This window comes from Rattus norvegicus, chromosome 4 (assembly GCF_021556685.1).
Source record: "Rattus norvegicus strain SHRSP/BbbUtx chromosome 4, alternate assembly SHRSP_T2T, whole genome shotgun sequence".
Classification (NCBI taxonomy): domain Eukaryota; kingdom Metazoa; phylum Chordata; class Mammalia; order Rodentia; family Muridae; genus Rattus; species Rattus norvegicus.
In genome coordinates this window covers 103,828,090-103,850,879 of record NC_141537.1, presented here as the reverse complement: position 1 = coordinate 103,850,879, position 22,790 = coordinate 103,828,090, and the positions used below count along the sequence as shown (strand labels likewise).

Here is a 22,790-nt window from a genome sequence, read left to right as displayed (position 1 = left end):
TCTATACCATCTATATATCTATCTATACTCAAGGTTCAAATCCTTTGGAATTGAGTTATGGATGACATATGAGACAACGGCAACCATCAATAAAGAAAAAAAATAAGCTTTTACTAATGGATTGAGCTGTTGTTACGGGACAGGTGAAGCTCAACTCTCACCAAGACATTCATGCTACCTTTGAAATTAGTGTCTCCATAGCAACCAATTAAAGACACTGAAAGCTTGCTTTGAGTCCCAGCTTCATTTACTACAGTTTTGTTTCTCTTGTAACCATCCATTCCCATCTTCTTCCTACCACCACAAACTCCTTACAATCTTACCATGGCCTCCACAATACAAGGGATCTCCTCTGCTTCTGAACACTCTTTCCTCCCTAGGGTAGCTCAGAAGGAGCTGTCGTTCAAGATTCAGCTCCAGGAATTCTCTCTACCATGGAGTTGGCTTTATAGATAGGTTGTTAGGCCTATGGATCCTGTTTGCTCTTAACAGCTGTTGGATTCTCTCTTCCCTAGTAGATAGTAAGATGTTTGCTATTTTATTAGCCAGGTTTTTGGGAATTCTGGTCCATTATATTTAATTGATAAATGCTTGTCAGACATTTGCAAATTAAATTTAAAAAAGCAATTAAAAAACTAATAATATAGATCAATGATAGTTCAATACAGAAGGTTAGCACTGGCCACTACAACATTCAACTCTTTTAGAGAAATTGCAACTCTAACCAAGATTAGAGAGGCCTGTTTTTTGTTACTAGGGGTTTTGCTAATCTGAAATGGCAGATTCTACATGTGTTTCACCAGAAGATGGAGAAAGAAAAATAATCAATTTGGAAATAGAAAGAAAAGGGAAATTTTCAATAAAAATTAACTATGTAAAATAGCTGATGATTTCAACCAACACACATCCTAAAGAGAATGAAAGTGCCTTTCTCTGTAGTTATGGAAGCGATAGCAACCATAAAAGTTGACATTTATTGAGAACTTATAAATGCCAGACATCATATATGGATCATTATATTTAGCTGTCCAAAAGACTCTGTGAGTTAGAAATTAATATTGTATGTCTATGACATTAAAAAACAAAACTTAGACCTAAATCAACTGTTTGTGCACTTAGTGCATGCATATCAGAGTATACACCAGGGACAAAATCATCCAATAGGAGCAGCATCTGTGTGAGGAAGGAAAACCCCTTAGGCCATCCTGGGGTAGGAGATGAGGGATAAGTGTGCCCAGATGTCTGTATAGACTGTGTTATTTTTTAAAAGGTGAAAAGAATAGAAATACTAAATATCCATCGATAGTAGTTTGGATAAGTTAATTTATGTAAAGCACAATGAACACAAATCAATTAATAAAAGGAATAATAGGTTTCTAGATATTTTCATGAAAATATGGGGGCACTGGATACTATGTATGGTCTGACTGTAAAACGGATGCTGTGGTATAGGCTTCTTCTAGAAAGCAGCACAAGCTGCCTAGAGGCTTCCCCTGGGGCATCTCAGGGTAACTAAGGACACATTCTATCTTTCTGTCTATTATCTATATACCTTTACATTGCACATTAGTCGATTATTATATTTGTTTATTTTAAATAGTTCATATTCTACATCCACTTTACAGTTGTCATAAAACCATTTTAAGTTGTGTAGGTGTGCAGAGACTACACTACTGAAAAATGTAAATTCTGAGAGGTTACCTTTTTTTTTTTCTCAATTAAAGTTTTTTTTAATAACATCTTTAAACAGAGTTCAAAAACGGTAAAAGTCTCTCTGGTTCTGCCTAGGAGGTAATTTTTTCCAGATAGATAATGGGGGACTGTAACATGGGAGTGGACTGCATGAGCTGGCAGCACTAGAGAAACATCCCGGAGTCAACAGGATCTGGTTTGAACGGTACATGACTATAGCAGCAGACGATCATGATGAAGCTGTGTTTGGTAACACAATGGTGGCTGAGGGTTATGGGGCTGGGATCTCTACTCTAGAAGAAACCTTTAATATGGGATTTATTATTTGCAGGCAAAGGATGTGTCAGGAACATTGATGAGGCTCTGCTAGGATCTATGATCCTATAGAGTGTCCATGTTGCGTGTTGACTGATCTATTGAGGAAAGGCTAAGTATCAATAAAAACAACCTGTGTGGTTCCTGGACTTAATGCACTAAGATGATGGGAATAGAATTCTGGGGGAAGCATTTCAATAAACTCATTCTTAACATTGCTTCCCACTTTACCCTCACCAAAGTCAAATAAATCCTCAGAGTAATTCTTTAAACCTGTTTGTGGAAGGGAGATAAAGAAAAGGAGGGAGAAGGAGAGGGAGCCAGTAAGCATAAACACACATCTTTCAATTACCCCAAACACAATTCACAAGCTACATTAGTGACATCCTTAGATATAACAATTCCAGAAACATGTTTTTGTTGTTGTTGTTACCATTAAGTAATTTTTCCATCACTAGACAGTCTTTTAAGGGAGGTTCTTTTCTTATGAGTAAAAGAGAGGATTATCCTGCGTGTCAGAAACAAATAACTTTTTCTCTGCAAAGTTTGAGGGACGTTGGCTTCCCTACCTGGCACTGGAATATTCTTGTCAGCTGCCTTGAAGTCTCTGGTCCAATATTTTCTTCCCAGTTTCTCAGTCACAATAGAGTCCTAGGTAGTCAGTTCTTGCTTCAGATGGACTTGTTGTCTCTGGGTAGTAAATTATCATCATAAGAGATGGCTGGTCCTCTTGGCCAGAAAGGAGGGAGACGAAGGATGTCACTTGAGGATGAGGGCTTCCTTATGCCTGATTCCACTTGTCCCTGAAGACAGGCATGTGGGCACAAGTCAAGTTTTTTTCCTGCGTGCGCATGTGTGCCTGGCACAAAAATCTGGTCCCAGTCTGAAAAATGAAGATATGTTTCTTGTTTTCAGGAGGACATTAGGCTACAGCCATTTCACTTCACATGAAAGAGAAAACAGTTAAGTGGGTCAGGGTTTACTAACCGCAGTGGGGCTAAGCCACTGTCATTTACATATTTGTTGCTGTGGGTTCTGGCTTATTCTATTAGTGTGATAAGCTGAATTCTGAGTTCTCTGTCTTCCTCTATGTGTCTGCCACTGACATATTGTTTGGTTGTTTTTACCATTCCCGTTTTGTTCCCAAGGTGACGTGATTTGGCATATATGTGTTATATTCGAATGGCCTTCTTTGGATAGATCATTGAGGAAAAAGGTGGTAAGTTAGCTGGCTTGAAGATGCTTTGTTCTGTCCATAGATTTGTAAGGTTATTGGTGCTAGGTAGAGGAAGTTAAATATGAAGATCAATCTATAGGGAGCTCTAGCAGTAGTCCCTGGATAGAACAAAAATACAATCGCATGCATCCCTAGCATAGAGACGTAAGCCTACTAAGCTAAGTAATATTTCCAGGCAGGAATAACAAGGCATGAGGCCTAATTGCATCAAGATGTTCCAGCGAGGGCTGTGAAAACTGCCAGAGAAACCTTTCTGTTCACACACATGCTCTGGGCAGCCAAGGGTTGGGTGCATAACTATTGGCAGTGAAGTGAAGCCTAGGAACTGAATAAATTAAAGGACAATTAGATATTGGCTGAGGTCTATGAACCCACTATAACCTCCCTTCCTAGCCACATACATACACACATATTCCCTAAAATACCCAAACCAAAACCTTCAGTCACCCTTCTGCCCCATAGTACTAAGCCAAGCTGAAGATAATTATAGCATCGAGCTTGGTGTGGTTGTGCCAGAACTTCATTCTAGATGGTGTCTGGTCTAATTAAGTCCCACTGGGGTAATACATAACACACGTGAATTCTACAGGTGTGAACTGGAATTGCAAATTACAACCTCCTCATCAGTACAGTTTGCTACATGAAATAGCACAAGGAAGGAAGGAATTCAAATCCCATGGAGAACAGACCGATCTTTAAAAATTGAAATGTACTTTTTAGTACACTTAGCATTTTTGTTATTGTTAATTTTTTGGTTCACTTTCAGTAGTTTTTATTTTGCATTTTCTAATCTTCACTCTTGCATTCATATCCCATAGTGGCCTAGCTTTAGTTTGCATACTGCTTAGTTAGCTTTTGGGATTGTTCTGTATGCTTTGCCACTCAGTCTATTATTATAACTTGGTATTATTCTTCCCCTGCATGACTCATATTCTTTCTTTCTCATTTTCACTCATTTATCTCCTTCCATTTCCCATTCATCTTCTCTTACATATAGGTTAAGATATAACCTTCCATAGCTTAACAGCCTCCAAATGCCAGGGACCCTAATAGTACCCCAGCTTCCCCTCCCAGCTTCTTTGAACATCTTGAGAATTTCAAAGTTGATCTGGTACTAATTCCTCTTCCTATCCTCACTACCTTCTTTTCACTGTTGATGTTAACAACTAAAATCCTAGTATGCACCATGTTAGTCATTTTTATTCATTCTCCAGTTGTTATTGAAGTAACAGGGCTCACTGTTAATGGGCTACTGTGACTTTTGCCTACTACTGGACACATCCAGAAGTGGTGGTTGCTTTAGCAGTTACTATCCTACACTGGAAGCAATATAGAGGTCACAGAAGACATCCTGGACTCCTCACTTGAGAATATAACATCTGAAATACGCAACTCAACTCTGTTGCAACCCATCCACCTCAGGCCTGTTGGTGAGCCTGGCAGTTTCTTCAGGGTTTAAGTACAGCCACTGGTTCATGCCTGGTGTCTGCCTGCCAAAAGGATTGGACTGTAGATGCTGGTTCCCCTGTAGTGTCTGCCTGCCTAGAGGACTGGCCTGGGGCTGCTGAGTCATATTTGGTGTTTGCTATGAGACTGAAGTGCTGTCAAAGAAGATTGAGCTCACCCCCAAAGAAGTGCTGAACAGGTCCTCTTCCCTCATATCCTAATAACTGTTTTCTTCCACTACCTTTGCTGTGTGGTGGGCTAGAGGAGAGGTTGAACCCTTCTTAAAAGTAGGATACAAAAAATTTATGCCCACTGAAGCTCAAGCCACACCAGGAAGCAACCCCACCAGAAGAACAATAGATTTCTCAACAGAAACTTTAAAAGTCTGGAGGGCTTGTGATGATGATTTCAATAAAGACTACAGCTGCCTACTTAGGTCACTATACTCAGCAAAAATACTTGTTGCAAGTGATAGAAAAAGAAAAAAAATCCCATGATAAAATCAAGTTAATGGAATTATGACAACTAAGCCAGTTCTACAGAGGATACTGGAGTGAATTATTTAGACTTAAAAGAATGATAAATATATCCAGAGTGTAGATGGAAAAATAAGGGACGTTAGAACAATAGTTAAATAGCCCCACTGATATCCCTTTACCCTCATATCTGCCCTTTGCTCTTGCAACCTCCCCCTCCCTCCTACACACAAAGAACAAAAGCATGGAAAACATCTCATCATGGAAACTGCAGTGTGTCACAGTGTGTTCCAAAGTGTGTCCCTCTGTCCACACATCCTCATTTGCAAATAGATCTCTGGCTTCTGTGTCACCATCAATATCGGCTCCTTACCAGCCTTCCTTCTGGTTATCCTGTTGTTTCCCTGTGTCATGGAATTCCTACAGCTTTGGGACAGCAGAACTAACCCTTTCACTTGTCCCAACCCATTCACAGATGATATATATTTTGGGGTACATCAACACAGCCCTGGATCTGGGCCTGGATAGTATCTCAGCTGGATAGCTCACTGGCTCTTCCCTATCTGTCCCACCAGGATGAACTCTCCAGTTCTGCTCTGGCTAGGCTACCCAATGTCACCATTGGCAGGAGGCCAGGTCAGATCTCTTGCTCTCAAGCCATGGTCAGATCCTAGCCTCAGCTGCTGCTGGAGTCATGTCTGAGTCTGAGGCCACACAGCATAGCGGCAGGGTTGCTGTTGATATCTGAGGCTCATGTCCCCCAGAGAACATGGGGACGTCCCTTTTCTGAGCAGGCTCCTAAGTTGATGTGAATGTCCAGGGGCTATGCATAACAGTCCCACCCCTCACTGGCTGTAGCTGTCTATAGAGATGGCCCCTCCTCTCACCAGTTGTAGAACTTGGGAGATCAGGCCCTGGCCTCGCTCAGGCTGGCTCATCCACACCCACGCTTCCAGAGACAGCTCAGCTGAGCTGCCAGTCAAGACACTGCACCCTCCTTCCTAAGTGCTGCAGCCTATAAAGGGCTGGGACACTTCTCTTGCTCTCACACCTTCGGCTCTGTTTCACTCATACCTTTGCCATGAGGACTAGATCCACTGTTGCCCTGGTGAGGTGTTACATGCAGTGAGGGGCAGGGCTAGCTCTCCAGCCCCCATACCCCATGGGCCAGCTTTCCTAACTACTGAAGGTGTCAAGTGGGGTTGGAGGGGAGAGGACATCATCAGTGTACACACACCACCTTGTAGCAGACTTATCATGGACCCAGCTTTTGGTGCTAGCTCACCTGTGCCCCGACCATCATCTTCAACTCTGCTGTGCTGTTCAGGTTAGGTGCAAGACCCACTCTCCGGAGTGCTGCAGCTGTTAAGGGGTAGGGTTAGCCTGTGGTGAGGAGTAGGACGGGTCATCACCCGTGCACCTGTGCCAGCCCATGGCAGAAGAGTGAAGGGGTCAACTCTCCCACAATCCTGCCCTTGGAGCTGTTTCACTTACTGCTAGGGCCAGCTCCATTCTGCTACCTGGGCGAGGCACAGGGCCTGATCTTCCCAGTTCTGCCACTGGTGAGAGGAGGGGCCATCTCTATAGAGAGCTATAGCCAGTGAGGGGCGGGACAGTTATGCACTTCCTGGACATTCATATCGACCAGGGACGTTCCCATGTTCTCTGGGGGACATGAGCCTCAGATATCAACAGCAACCCTGCCGCTATGCTGTGTGGCCTCAGATCCAGACATGACCCCCAGCAGCAGCTGAGGCTGGGATCTGACCATGGCTTCACTTACAACAGACTGCTGTTGAGGTGCTCCACTTCTCTTTCTCTCTCATCTGTCCACCACGCACTCATGCATTGTGGTGGCTCCTGATGCAGGCTGGCCCCTCGGTGACATTCTCTGCGCTGTGTGGCATGATGGCAAGTTGTGGTTTTAGCCGCCTGTGCCAGGCATCCGAGGGAGGGTCTCTGGGTGGCATGGCGGTCTTCAGGTTTCTGTCCTCCTCTTCCTGGGCTATGCTGGCTGGTGGTAGGTGGGACCCTGTGTGTCTATGGCCTCCCATGCTGTAGGTTTGAGGGCCTGCAACACACGGCATGGCAGAATTCAGGTCTGTGTTTTCTTCCTCTGGTGCTGCACTGCCTGGATTTGATTTGATTTTTAGGTCTCCTAGGCATAAAACAGCTTAGGCCACCGAGCCAGACATCACGCTAGGATGAACAAAGGACTGCCGTCTGCTCTGTCTCTGACTGATATTAGAACACCGCCACCAACAAGGTGTCCCTTTGTCCATTGCCACAGGTTTTCAGTTGTTTTCTTAATGACAGCCATACCGACTAGAGTAAGATATATACTGTTATTTTAGTTTTTATCTGCAATTCTCTGATGATAAATATTTTTGGCCACCTATATCTCTTCATTCAGTCCATTCTCTCCCTTATGGAGTGGGAGTTTTATACTTTTGGTGTTTAATTTTTATAGTTCTTTATATATTCCAAGAGCCAATACATTGTTAAAGTACAGTTGGCAATGTTTTTTTTTTTTCATTCTGTAGCTGGACTATCATTATGTCTATAGTTTCTTTTACTGTGCAGAAGCCATTTAGTTTTATATAATCACCCTTGTCAATTCTTGAGAATATTTCTGTTGTTATGGAGGTTCTATTCAGAAAGTTCTTGCCTGCCCTTACCCTTCAAAGTTTTTTTCCTATGCAGTTTCAAGTCTTCAGGTTTTAAATCAAAGCCTTTGACCCAACTTTGAATTAATTTTGTGCAGGATGACAGATATGGATCCAAAGGTAGTCCTTTTGGATGTCTAACTTGCAGCTTGTTTTTTTCTAATGCATGTTTATGTTTTTGACAATTTTGTCAAAAATGATCTGTCCACAGAAGTGCAGGTTATGGGTCCTTTTACAATCCATTCGTCTATACATCTGTTTTTGTGGACACGCCTTGCAGTCTTTGTCATTATGCCTCTGTGGGATAGCGTTAGATCAGGTGATGTGATGGCTCTGCAGGGTTTGTCCTGCTTAGTCTCTTCATGGTCTTTTGTGTTTCCGTATAAGCTTAGTACTTGTTCTAGTTCTGTAAATGTCACTAGAACTGTGATGGTAGCATTAAATCTGTAGATTGTGTTTGTTAGTACATTTCACCACAGTTTTTCTGCCAATCCAGGACATAGATTCCTCTCACAAAATCTGTTCTTTCCTGTGCCTTTTTGATGGAGGGTGTCATTCTTCCTACTCTGTATAGAATTTAAAAAACCATTTTCCCTAGTGTTGTCTTGGCTGTAATGAACTTGCTTACAGTTTGCTTGCCATACAAGTAACTTTGTTACCAATTTAGAAAGATTGACAATGGTGGATACATCAATCTTGCTTAGATGCTACTTGCTTTCTGGACTGAAGCCTATCATTCCATGCTTTCCTGGCTTTTAGGATTGCACATGAGAGGCTTTATGTATTCTGGAATTTGTGTCCTGTGGATGAGTTGGTGTTTTCCACCTCCAGTTCCTTAGATTTGTTCTTTGCGTAACATTTTTTTATTTTCTGATTATAAAATGGTGCGAAGAGGTTTTTCTCTTATGAAGTCTGTTTAAAGTTCTGAATTCCTTTTGTATTTCAATGTCTGCTTCTTTTTCTAGACTTGGGAAAAAGGAAGATAGGGGAAAAAGGACTTGCCAATAATGAAAATGTCCACAAACAAAAACGAGAAGAGAAAAAGGTAAAACTTTAAGAAAAGTGTGAAATGATTGGAAGTACCAAATGTGTGTGTGTGTGTGTGTGTGTGTGTGTGTGTGTGTAAGAAACACAGGGATAAACAAGGGAAAAAGCAACTAAGGGAAAAACTGCTCTAAACTGTAAAAATGAATGAACAAAATTAAATGATTGTATGAAGAGAGATAACCGATAAACTATATATATACTAAAAAACACCCAAATACAGTAAAAATCCAGCTAAGAGAGTAGTGTGGGGGAAAAAGAACCTCACAGAAGAAGCAATAGAGCGGAAGACACGAGGCTGTGTTGGAGCCGCTTCTTCAGAAAAGCACAGTCATGGAGGAAGAGGGTCGGGGGAACTTGTGGGCTCATTCTTCCGTTTATGTTTCTGCTGAGTCTGTACTGTTTGGTTAGAACCAGAGGGCTCTTCACAGACCACTTGTTGCTGACTGGGGGCCACTGCTGGGCCACACTGAGCTTTGCAGTCTGTCTTTAACCCTCTCAAGAGGGTGTCCATGTGGTGTTTTTAATCCAAGGCTGATCCCAATACCCCGATACCAGAGGTTTCTGCATCTATAGTTCAGGATGTGAATGCTGTGTGCCTGTCTTGAGGGCGAGACTGCTCTGCTTTGGTTAGCTTTTCTTTCGGGAGTAGCTTTTGCTCTCTTTTCCCCTAAGGAAGTATAAGTTGGAGGCAACGTTTAGCTGATTTCTCTGTCATTTTTCCTTTCTGCCCCATCTTTCTAAGTATTCTTTCACTTTTAAAATGAACTTCTGAAATTCTTCCTCTATTTCGCTCCTTGGGAAAAAGTCCATCTTGTCCCCTGACGTACCTTTCTCAGCTCACATAGAGGCAGTCTTCACTTTAATCCATGTGACTTGAAGTCCTCGTCTCCCCTGCAGTTCCCTCCCCAAGAACCTGCACTTTTCATTGACCACTCTATAAAGCTGAATCACCAATTAGAACCCTGACACCATTACTGTTCCTATGTTGTACTTGCAGACAGGAGCTTGGCATGGCTGTCCTCTGAGAGGCTCTACCAGTAGCTGACTGAGAGAGATGTAGATACTTACAGCCAACCATTGGACTGAGGTTGGGGTCCCTATGGAAAAGTTAGGGGGAGGATTGAAGCAAAGGAAGAGATGGAAACCCCATAGGAAGACAAACAGTGTCAACTAAATGGGGGAGGGAAACATTTGCAATGTAAATAACAAGAACTGATAACAACAACAATAATAAACTTCAGTAACTGTGGAGGGGTGGAAATGACTCAGGCCCAGAGCCAAGTTATCTTTAGTTCCCTCAAATGGCCATTAACTGCCACTTGCGGCCGTATACTGCCCTCATTTGTGACCTAACATCTTTGTGATTCTTAGGTAAATCCTTTGAAATATATTGGATGAACAGTATCCTCATGTCAAACCCTGTGGATGTCAGATAGTTAGGTTGAAACTTATAGATTAGTGTTGCTCAGACCCCCTTTTGTATGTTCTTTTACTGTAGAGACTCATAACTGGCCCAAGCGCTGAAAATAAGGGATGATTGAGTGTTCAGTCTTCAATGGGTCATTTGTGTCTTCATCATACAAAGTTCAGGGAACATTGTGGAAGAAGAGGTAGAAAGAATGTAGAGTTGGAGGAAGGGGTTGTGCAGACCATCCTTGGGAACCAGACATGGCTGTTTCACTTATGAACTCAGAGCAGCTTGATTTCTTGCCCACAACCAGAAGATCTGGCCTGTCAATATTCCATCGTGGGCAGACGAGGGGCTTATGCAGTTCTTCTCTTCCTTTATGATTTATAGTCAGTTAAGGATTTCTAACTGGTTTAGTTGGAGCCTATAAGGCCCCCATCCTTTCCTAAAGAACTTGTGGATTTTTAATAGTTGTTAGGGGATGGGACAAAAGTTTCTTCAGTGATATAGCCAATGGTAAGCTGCACATGCTTTGTTAAATAACCCCTAACCCAAGTTTTTGTAAGTTACCTCAGCTAAACTCAATGGGTTATCAAAAAGTGTATGTGGGGTTGTGGGAAGATAGCTTAGTGGTCTACAACACTTGCTGCTCTTGCAGAGGACCTGAGTTTGATTCCCAGCACCTACAGCAGGCAACTCACAACTGTTTGTAACTCTAGGTCCAGGGGATTGGACACATTTTTATAGTCCACACACAGACACACACCCATGCACATAAATAAAAATCAAGCTTAAAAACAGACACATAGGTAACAGGTGGTGTAGTTGGGAAGGAGTTTGAGGGAGATAAGAGCAGGTTATCTTGATTGAAGAGAAGGTTGAATATGATTAAAATACAGGAATTATGTGTATTTCATACACGCATGTCAAAAGAGATGTGTATGGGGGTTGACAGGGGCAGCGGATGGTGGAGATGAGTAAAACAGTCGTTAGGAGACCCATTACTCATGACATCACAGAGACAGGAGCTGTGCATTCTTAATGCACTGCTAAATCACTGCCAATGTCAACTTTATTGTAAACATGCCTCTTAATGTTAATTTTCCTGATTTGGATAGCAAATTAAGACCTGCTTCATCCTATGGAGCAATGTATGGCCATGAGTGAAGGAATGTCAGTACATACGGCAGTTTGAAGGTATGTGACTTCATTTGCTTGAGGGACTGATGTGACTGGGGTAGGTCCAGCCCTTCATGCTTGGTGGAAATACTGTTCTTCCATGGCGTGACATAGTGCCATGTGCATACACCCTGAACACACTCCTACTCTGCCTATGTAAGTGCTCTGCTTGGCTCACTCTGCAAGTCAGCCTTGACATACCAGCTAGATGTTGCCCCCTGGTGTAGAAGCTGAAGAATTAGTTGCAACAAAAGGCCCAGTCTTGACTATTTTTGTTTTTGTTTTTTTATTTTTAGTAGAGTGAGTTGAGCTGGTAACCCCAGGAAAGAAAGGAGGCAGGGGCAATGAAGGCAGTGTCCATGGCGAAGGAGGTGTCTCTGGTGACATTGGCAGTGGCATCAAAAGGCTGTGGCAGAGATGAAGAAGGGCAGAGGCAAGAGAGACAATGAGGGCTGTTAAGAGCTGAAGGCAAGAAACTGTGGCCTTGGTGCTAGGAGAGTTCTAAGGAAGTGCCAAAGGGCCAAGGTCTCACACACCCCAGGTTGAAGAACTGTAACACTTGTCACTGCAGGAATGCAGGTTCCAAGAGGAATCTTAGGACTGTTTGCTGTAAGCACTCATTGATGAGGATTAATAGAGTTGTCAAGTGCTAGTGTTGCTGATGCTTAAAGCCCAGAGAAACAGTCCTTTAACCTGAGTACTTTGAATCATCTCTTTGAATCATCTCTATGTGTATGTATATATATATATATATCACATGTATGTGTGTGTGCGAGTGTGCGTGGTGTTTGTGTGTGTGTGTGTGTGTGTGTGTGTGTGTGTGTGTGTGTGTGTGCGCACAGTGTTTGAGGAGGCCAGAAGAGAGATTCAGGCTATTGTATGTAACCGCCTGTGAGCTGCCTGATGTGGGTGCTAGGAACTGAGTTCACATCCTCTGCAAAAGCAGGGCACATTTTAACTACTGAGCCATTTCTCCTTACCCATCCCATTGGGTTTCAAAATCTGAAACACTAGGCCTCTAGCTCTCAGGGCTTGCAGCTGTAAGCTTCTGGGATTCCTCCAAGCCCAGGCTTCTGGAACTCCAAGGTGTGGGACTAGAGACCAAGGAATGCTTCTGTCCTGCCTGTGTATGCTGAACAGAAGAACCATGACAAGCTATTTGATAACAGTAAACGGTGGAAAATGTTAATTTGTAAAATTTAAGTTAATTATACAGTTTGTCTGTGTCTCTAAATTGTAGAAACATTGTTTATATAGCGAAAATGAAAGCAACGATAAAAAAATGATCTCACAGTGCCACCAAACAGCTACCCTGAGGGCTGCTGGGTGCAGGAGCTGCATCAGCAGATGGCAGTGTTGTATAAGCTGTGAGCATACATAGCCGCAGTCATGGGTCATTGAGCTGCTCTGCAAACAAAACCAGTGATCTGAATCTGGTCAGGTCTCCATCTCTATAACGGGATCAGATTATTGCTTTTAGAAAATCCTCCCGCTCCCCCTGCACCCACGCACACTTGAATAAGTATCTATGTAGATATATATGCACATTATATGCTTCCTTTCTATCTGAAACTTTTTTTTTCTTCTCAGACTTTTCCTAATATGCATGGATAGGTGTGACACAGGAAACAGTGACAAGGAAATGATTCACAGTGCCACCAGTTTATCACCTAAGCACGGCAGGGTACAGAGACAGTGTCAGCAGATGGCAGTGCTGCATAAGCATTGAGCCTACCAAAGGTCCAGTCATGGGTCACAGCCCTGGTCTACAAACAGCAGCAGAGATCTGACTCTGGTCAGGTGCCCACTCTTATCATAGGATAGGACTGTTGTTTATAGAAAATCTCTCTCTCTCCCCTTCCCCTATCTCTCTGTCACACATGAATGAGTATCACCATCCACCCCCCCTCCTACATACACACATGCAGTCCCAGCTATCAGAAGATTGTGGTTTGCTTTTCTGTTTTTGTTTTTGACTTCTCAGACTTTATTTCTAGTTTCTATGGATAATTTTGGCATAGAGAAACAACGATAAATGCCACAGTCAGCAGGGTCAGTTATCAGGCTTTTAATTATTTCAACCAACTTGAAAACAAATATTCCTCCTCATCAACAAATCAACAATAGGTAATGCTTCACTGATGATAAATTGTCTTATGAATGCAGCTATTTTGAACATAGGCTATCTGAAATAGGTATTTGAATGCAATGGAAATTGATGCATGAGAAACAATACAGACAGATTTTGTAATCTGGCCAGTCCGTGGTCTATGGTATGGCCCTTTCTCGTGTTGTTGCACATCAACTATTTATGCATCCTAAGTCTCTGGTTTAGATACATACATCCAAAAGGCTATAAAATAGGCCTGGTGAGATGGCTTAGCTGATAAAGGCATCTGGCACTAAGCGTGATGGCCTGAGGTCAATCTCCAGGACCTACATAATGGAAGGAGAGATTCAATACATACAAGGTGCTCTTTGACTTCCATTTATGTGCCATAGCATGCACTACCCACCACCATGCACACAAACAATAAATAAATAAACAGATACAGTGCAAAGCTCTGGAAAGTCCATACAGTGACTATATTTATAAAGTCATGAAGTCTGAAAGTCGATCAGCTGGGTAGTGGCAGCACCGGGGAGGTGGAGGCAGGAGGATCAAGACTTTGAGGCACTGTCTCAAACAATAAGCTAATGCAAACTCTGTTCCTGTGTGAGCTGCTGGATTTGCATATAACCTGTGGGAAATCTGTTGGTTACTTGAAACTATCTATAGACTGTTTAGAATTACCAAGATCAGGCTGGGCATGGTGGCGTATGTTTTGGATTTTAGCACTTGGAAGGCTGAGGCAGGAGGATCTCTGTGAATGCAAGACTAGCCTTGTCTAGACAGCAAGATCCTGAACTGTGGGCTGTATGGAGAGTCTTAAGTAGAAAAAACAAAAAGCAAAAAAAAAAAAATCAAAATCCAAACAAATGCCATGTAAAAACTGTTAATGTGGGACTAGAGAGACGGCCCAGCAGCTAAGAGCACTGACTGCTCTTCCTGAGGTCCTGAGTTCAATTTCCTGCAACCACATGGTAGCTCACAATCATCTGTAATGTGATCTGATTCCCTCTTTTGGTGTGTCTGAAGACAGCAACAGTATACTCACATACATAAAATAAATAAAACTTAAAAAAAAACTTGTAATACAGTATTGTCTGAGGAACAATGGCAAGAAAAATGTTCATATGTATTCAGCATAGATGCAATTAAAAAATCTTTTTGGGAGCAGTCAAGGGCAGAACCCTTCTGTTTCTCCCTATGCTTGGAGCTGTCCTGGCCCCACAGATATCTGTACCCAAATCCTATGGTCGAAAGAGCTGGATTCTGAGAATTATGGACAATTCTGAGAGTTCAGGGAAGACCACCACTTCTGCTCATATTCCTGGCCCAAGAGAAACCTACCTAGTACCCTCTAGACATAGGAACCTAGGAACAGTCAGGGGCAGAAACTTTCTGGGGAGACCACAAGGAGTGTAGACACACAGACTTGAAGGAGGGTCAAGCCACTGTCAGAGACAGCAAGACTTGCTAACACCAGACACAGCCTGATGGGTTGAGACAAGCACAGGAACTTAAGCAACAGAAACCAAGAATATGTGGCATCATCAGAGTCCAGTTCTCCCATCAGAGAAAGTTGTGGGTACCCCAACACACCAGAAAAGTAAGATTTGAAATTAAGATCACATCTGATGATGATAATACAGGACTTTAAGAAGGACATAAATAACTCCTTTAAAGAAATGCAGGACAGCACAGGTAAACAAGTACAAGCCCTTAAAGATAAAACACAAAAATCCCTTTAAGAATTACAGGAAAACACAACCAAGAAGATGAAGGAATTGAACAAAACCAAACAGGATTGAAAAATGGAAAGAGAAACCAATAAAGAAATCACAAAAGGAGACAACCCTGTGGATGGAAACCTAGGAAAGAGATCAGGAGTCATAGACGCAAGCATCACAAAGTGAATACAAGAGATAGAAGTGAGAATCTTAGGGGCCGAAGATACCACAGAAAACATTGACAAAACAGTCAAAGAAAATGTAAATGCAAAAAGTTCCTAACCCAAAACACCCAGGAAATCCAGGACACATTGAGAAGATCAAATATAAGGATAATAGGTATAGAAGAGAGTAAAGATTCCCAAACTAAAGGGCCAGTAAATATCTTCAACAAAATTGTAGAAGAAAACTTCCCTAACCTAAAGAAAGAGATGCCCAAAACATACAAGAAGCCTATAGAACTCCAAATAAATGGGAGCAGAAAAGAAAATCCTCACATCACATAATAGTCAAAACACCAAATGCACAAAACTAAGAAAGAAATTTAAAAGCAGTAAGGGAAAAAAATCCAGTAACATATAAACATAGACCTGTTGGAATTACACCAGTCTTCCCAACAGAGACTATGAAAGCCAGAAGATCTTGGGCAGATGTCATATAGACCTTAAGTGAACACAAATGCCAGCCTAGGCTACTATATCCAGCAAAAGTCTCAATTAACATACTTGGAGAAAGCAAGCTATTCCATGACAAAACCAAATTTACACAATATCTTTCCACAAATCCAGCCCCAAAAGGATAATAGATGGAAAACTCCAATACAAGGAGGAAACTACACTCTAGGAAAAGTAAGAAAGGAATCTTTCAACTAACCCAAAAGCAGAGAGCCACACAAATATAATGACACCTCTAACAACAAATATAACAGGAAACAATAATTACTATTCCTTAATATCTCTTAACATCAATGGACTCAATTCCTAAATAAAAAGACATAGACTAACAGACTGGATATTTAAAGCGGACCCAGTATTTTGCTGCATACAGGAAACACACCTCAGTGACAAAGACAGACACTACCTCATAGTAAAAGGCTGGAAATCAATTTTCCAAGCAAATGGTCCCAAGAAACAAGCTGGAGAGGCCACTCTAATAACAAATAAAATCGACTTTCAACCAAAGTTATCAAAAAAGATAAGGAAGGACACTTCATACTCATCAAAGGAAAAATCCACTAAAATGAACTCTAAATCCTAAATATCTACGCTCCAAATGCAAGGGCACCTACATTCATAAAAGAAACCTTACTAGCGCACAAAGCACACGTTTTACCGCACACAATAACAGTGGGATATTTCAATACCTCACTCTTTTTTTTTGTACCATTTTTTTTATTAACTTGAGTATTTCTTATTTACATTTCGAATGTTATTCCCTTTATCGGTTTCCGGGCAAACATCCCCCTAATCCCTCCCCCTCCCCTTCTTTATGTTCCCCTCCCCACACTTCCCCCATTGCCACCCTCCCCCCAACAATCACATTCACTGGGGGTTCAGTCTTAGCAGGACCAAGGGCTTCCCCTTCCACTGGTGATCTTACTAGAATATTCATTGCTGCCTATGAGGTCAGAGTCCAGAGTCAGTCCATGTATAGTCCTTAGGTAGTGGCTTAGTCCCTGGAAGCTCTAGTTGTTTGGCATTGTTGTTCATAAGGGGTCTCGAGCCCCTTCAAGCTCTTCCAGTCCTTTCTCTGATTCCTTCAACGGGGGTCCTATTCTCAGTTCAGTGGTTTGCTGCTGGCATTCGCCTCTGTATTTGCTGTATTCTGGCTGTGTCTCTCAGGAGAGATCTACATCCGGCTCCTGTTAGCCTGCACTTCTTTGCTTCATCCATCTTGTCTAATTGGGTGGCTGTATATGTATGGGCCATATGTGGGGCAGGCTCTGAATGGGTGTTCCTTCTGTCTCTGTTTTAATCTTTGCCTCTCTATTCCCTGCCAAGGGTATTCTTGTTCCCCCTTTTAAAGAAGGAGTGAAGCATTCACATTTTGATCATCCATCTTGAGTTTCATGTGTTCTATGCATCTAGGGTAATTCAAGCATTTGGGCTAATATCCACTTATCAATGAGTGCATACCATGTGTGTTTTTCTGTGATTGGGTTACCTCACTCAGGATGATATTTTCCAGTTCCAACCATTTGTCTATGAATTTCTTTTTTTTTTCAGTTACTACTGTACTTTATTGTGTTCAACCAAATCACCATGTTACAAAAATAGCAAGCTGCCATAATAAAAAATAAGGCTCCTCTATCCAGCACCAGATAGCATCATTTTACTTTCAAGCCTAGAAATTGCACACTTGTATATAAACCAACCGAAGATGAGGATTGAGAGTTCATCTTGGTGGATTTTTCCTTTGATGAATATGAAGTGTCCTTCCTTATCTTTTTTGATGACTTTTAATTGAAAATTGATTTTATTTGATATTAGAATGGCTACTCCAGCTTGCTTCTTCGGACCATTTGCTTGGAAAGTTGTTTTCCAGCGCTTCACTCTGAGGTAGTGTCTGTCTTTGTCTCTGAGGTGTGTTTCCTGTAGGCAGCAGAATGCAGGGTCCTCGTTGCGTATCCAGTTTGTTAATCTATGTCTTTTTATTGGGGAGTTGAGGCCATTGATGTTGAGAGATATTAAGGAATAGTGATTATTGCTTCCTGTTTATTCATATTTGGATGTGAGGTTATGTTTGTGAGCTTTCATTCTCTTTGTTTTGTTGCCAAGACGATTAGTTTCTTGCTTCTTCTAGGGTATAGCTTGCCTCCTTATGTTGGGCTTTACCCTTTATTATCCTTTGTAGTGCTGGATTTGTAGAAAGATATTGTGTAAATTTGGTTTTGTCATGGAATATCTTGGTTTCTCCATCTATGTTAATTGAGAGTTTTGCAGGATACAGTAACCTGGGCTGGCATTTGTGTTCTCTTAGGGTCTGTATGACATCTGTCCAGGATCTTCTGGCCTTCATAGTTTCTGGCGAAAAGTCTGGTGTGATTCTGATAGGTCTGCCTTTATATGTTACTTGACCTTTTTCCCTTACTGCTTTTAATATTCTTTCTTTATTTTGTGCGTTTGGTGTTTTGACTATTATGTGACGGGAGGTGTTTCTTTTCTGGTCCAATCTATTTGGAGTTCTGTAGGCTTCTTGTATGCCTATGGGTATCTCTTTTTTTAGGTTAGGGAAGTTTTCTTCTATGATTTTGTTGAAGATATTTACTGGTCCTTTGAGCTGGGAGTCTTCACTCTCTTCTATACCTATTATCCTTAGGTTTGATCTTCTCATTGAGTCCTGGATTTCCTGTATGTTTTGGACCAGTAGCTTTTTCTGCTTTACATTATCTTTGACAGTTGAGTCAATGATTTCTATGGAATCTTCTGCTCCCGAGATTCTCTCTTCCATCTCTTGTATTCTGTTGGTGAAGCTTGTATCTACAGCTCCTTGTCTTTTCTTTTGATTTTCTATGTCCAGGGTTGTTTCCATGTGTTCTTCCTTGATTGCTTCTATTTCCATTTTTAATTCCTTCAACTGTTTGATTGTGTTTTCCTGGAATTCTTTCAGGGATTTTTGTGTCTCCTCTCTATGGGTTTCTACTTGTTTATTTATGTTTTCCTGGAATTCTTTCAGGCATTTTTGCGATTCCTCTCTGTAGGCTTCTACTTGTTCTCTAAGGGAGTTCTCCACGTCTTTCTTGAAGTCCTCCAGCATCATGATCAAATCCGATTTTGAAACTAGATCTTGCTTTTCTGGTGTGTTTGGATATTCCATGTTTATTTTGGTGGGAGAATTGGGCTCCGATGATGCCATGTAGTCTTGGTTTCTGTTGCTTGGGTTCCTGCACTTGCCTCTCGCCATCAGATTATCTCTAGTGTTACTTTGTTCTGCTATTTCTGACAGTGGCTAGACTGTCCTATAAGCCTGTGTGTCAGGAGTGCTGTAGACCTGTTTTCCTGTTTTCTTTCAGCCAGTTATGGGGACAGAGTGTTCTGCTTTCGGGCATGTAGTTTTTCCTCTCTACAGGTCTTCAGCTGTTCCTGTGGGCCTGTGTCTTGAGTTCACCAGGCAGGTTTCTTGCAGGGGACAAGTTGGTCCTACCTGTGGTTCCAAGGCTCAAGTTTGCTTGTGGGGTACTGCCTAAGTCCTCTCCGCGGCGGCAGCAACCGGGAAGATCTGCGCTGCTCTTTCCGGGAGCCTCCGTGCACCAGGGTTCCAGATGGCGTTTGGTGTTTTCCTCTGGTGTCTGGTCGTGCGCAGAGTGCAGTCTCTTCTGGCCTCCCAGGCGCGCCCGCCTCTCTGAAGGTTCAGCTCTCCCTCCCATGGGATTTGGGTGCAGAGAACTGTTTGTCCGGTCTGTTTCCTTCAGGTTCCGGCGGTGTCTCAGGCACAGGGGTCCTGCCGCTCCTGGGCCCTCCCCTACGGGAACCCAGAGGCCTTATACAGTTGCCTCTTGGGCCAGGGATGTGGGTAGGGGTGGGCAGTGTTGGTGGTCTCCTCCGCTCTGCAGCCTCAGGAGTGCCCACCTGACCAGGCGGTGAGGTCTCTCTCCCACGGGGTTTGGGAGCAGAGAGCTGCTTCAATACCTCACTCTTATCACTGGACAGATGATAGCAACAAAAACTAAACAGATATAGAGGAACTAACAGAAGGTATGAACCAAGTGTATTTAACAGTTATTTGTAGAACATTTCATCCTCAAAAAAAGAATATACCTTCATCTCAGCACCTCATGGTACCCTCTCCAAAATTTATCCTATTGGACACAAAAAAAGCCTCAACAGATACAAGAAGATAGAAATAATCCCATGCATCTTATCAGATCACGATGGACTAAGGCTTGTCTTCAATAACAACAAAACTGATAGAGAGCCTACATACACATGGAAGTTGAACTCAATGATAACTTGATAAAAGAAGAAATAAAAAAAAGAAATTAAAGACTTTTTAGAATTTAACGAAAATGAAGGCACAACATACCCAAACTTACGGGACACAATGAAAGCAGTGCTAAGAGGAAAACTCATAGCTCTGAGTGCCTCCATAAAGAAACAGGAGAAAGCATACATCAGCAGCACACCTAAAAGTTCTCGAATAAAAAGAAGCAAGTACATCCAATAGGAGTAGATGGCAGGAAATAATCAAATATGGGCTGAAACCAACTTAGTAGAAACATAAAGAACTGTATAAAGAATCAACAACCCAGGTGCTGGTTCTTTGAGAAAATCAACAAGAGAGATAAACTCTTAGTCAGACTAGCCAGACGACACACAGAGAGTATCCAAATTAACAAAATCAGAAATGAAAAGGGAGATATATCTACAGATTCTGAAGAAATTGAAAAAAATCATCAGATTCTACTATAAAAGCCTATATTCAACAAAAAATGTAAAATCTGGAGGAAATGGACAATTTTCTAGACAGATACCTGTTACCAAAGTTAAATCAGGATCAGATAAACCATCTAAACAGTTCCATAACTACTAAAGAAATAGAAACAATTATTAAAAGCCTCCCAATTAAAAAAGAGCCCAGGGGATACAAAAAATGTGATAAAATGGAATATTACTCAGCTATCAAAAACAATGCCTTTATGAAATTCGTAGGCAAATGGTTGGAACTGGAAAATATCATCCTGACTGAGGTAACCCAATCACAGAAAAACACACATGGTATGCACTCATTGATAAGTGGATATTAGCCCAAATGCTTGAATTACTCTAGATGCCTAGAACACATGAAACTCAAGACAGATGATCAAAATGTGAATGCTTCACTCCTTCTTTAAAAGGGGAACAAGAATACCCTTGGCAGGGAATAGAGAGGCAAAGATTAAAACAGACACAGAAGGAACACCCATTCAGAGCCTGCCCCGCATACATATACAACCATCCAATTAGACAAGATGGATGAAGCAAAGAAGTGCAGGCCAACAGGAGCCAGACGTAGATCGCTCCTGAGAGACACATCCAGAATACAGCAAATACAGAGGCGAATGCCAGCAGCAAACCACTGAACTGAGAACGGGACCCCCGTTGAAGGAATCAGAGAAAGAACTTGAAGAGCTTGAAGGAACTCGAGACCCCTTATGAACAACAATGCCAAGCAACCAGAGCTTCCAGGGACTAAGCCACTACTTAAAGACTATACATGGACTGACCCTGGACTCTGACCTCATAGATAGCAATGAATATTCTAGTAAGATCACCAGTGGAAGGGGAAGCCCTTGGTCCTGCTAAGACTGAACCCCCAGTGAATGTGATTGTTGGGGGGAGGGCGGCAATGGGGGAGGATGGGGAGGGGAACACCCATAAAGAAGGAGAGGAGGAGGGATTAGGGGGATGTTTGCCCTGAAACCGGGCAAGGGAATAACACTCGAAATGTAAATAAGAAACACTCAACTTAATAAAATAAAATAAAATAAAATAAAATAAAAAAATACGGAAAACCATCAACGTGATCCATTATATAAACAAACTGAAAGAACAAAACCACATGATCATGTCATTAGATGCTGAGAAAGCATTTGACAAAATTCAACACCCTTTCATGATAAAAGGCCTGGAAAGAATAGGAATTCAAGGCCCATACCTAAACATAGTAAAAGCCATATACAGCAAACCAGTTGCTAATATTAAACTAAATGGAGAGAAACTTGAAGCACTAGTCCCACTAAAATCAGGGACTAGACAAGGCTGCCCAGTTTCACTCTACTTACTCAATATAGTATTTGAAGTCTGCAAGAGCAATCAGACAATAAAAGGTCAAAGGGATAAAAATTGGAAAAGAAGTCAAACTATCACTACTTGCAAATGATATGATAATACAATTAAGTAACCCCAAAATTGTGACCAGAGAATTCCTAAACCTGATAAACAACTTCTGCAAAGAGACTGAATATAAAATTAACTCAATTAAATCAGTGGCCTTCCTCTACTCAAAGGACAAAGAGGCTGAGAAAAAAATTAGTAAAATGACACCTTTTTTTTCAATTTTTATTTATTTATTTTTTGATCTTGGGATATACTTTACTTGAAGAATGCTTGACAGTATAAAACACACACACACACACACAAACACACACACACACACACACACACACACACACACACACACACACCCCACATGGTCTTATATTACAGAAGTTTCTAATTTTTTTCCATTAGTCAATATCCCATTCTTTTTTTTCCTTATTAACTTGAGTATTTCTTTTTTCTTATTTACATTTCGAGTGTTATTCCCTTTCCCGGTTTCAGGGCAAACATCACCCTAATCCCTCCCCCTCCCCTTCTTTATGGGTGTTCCCCTCCCCATCCTCCCCCCATTGCTGCCCTCCCCCCAACAATCTCGTTCACTGGGGGTTCAGTCTTAGCAGGACCAAGGGCTTCCCCTTCCACTGGTGCTCTTACTAGTCTATTCATTGCTACCTATGACGTCAGAGCCCAGGG

The 22,790-nt window shown here is 41.8% G+C and overlaps 1 non-coding gene and 1 gene segment (V, D, J or C); both read right to left on the bottom strand.

Annotated features, from left to right (window-relative positions):
• The window catches only part of LOC134478922 (immunoglobulin kappa variable 4-1-like), an 801,643-nt gene that overhangs the window by 5,782 nt on the left and 773,071 nt on the right, over positions 1-22,790 (bottom strand).
• LOC120102652 (small nucleolar RNA SNORA48) lies at positions 7,316-7,459 on the bottom strand. The gene has a single exon (XR_015687353.1). It is a non-coding gene; the product is annotated as a small nucleolar RNA SNORA48 (small nucleolar RNA).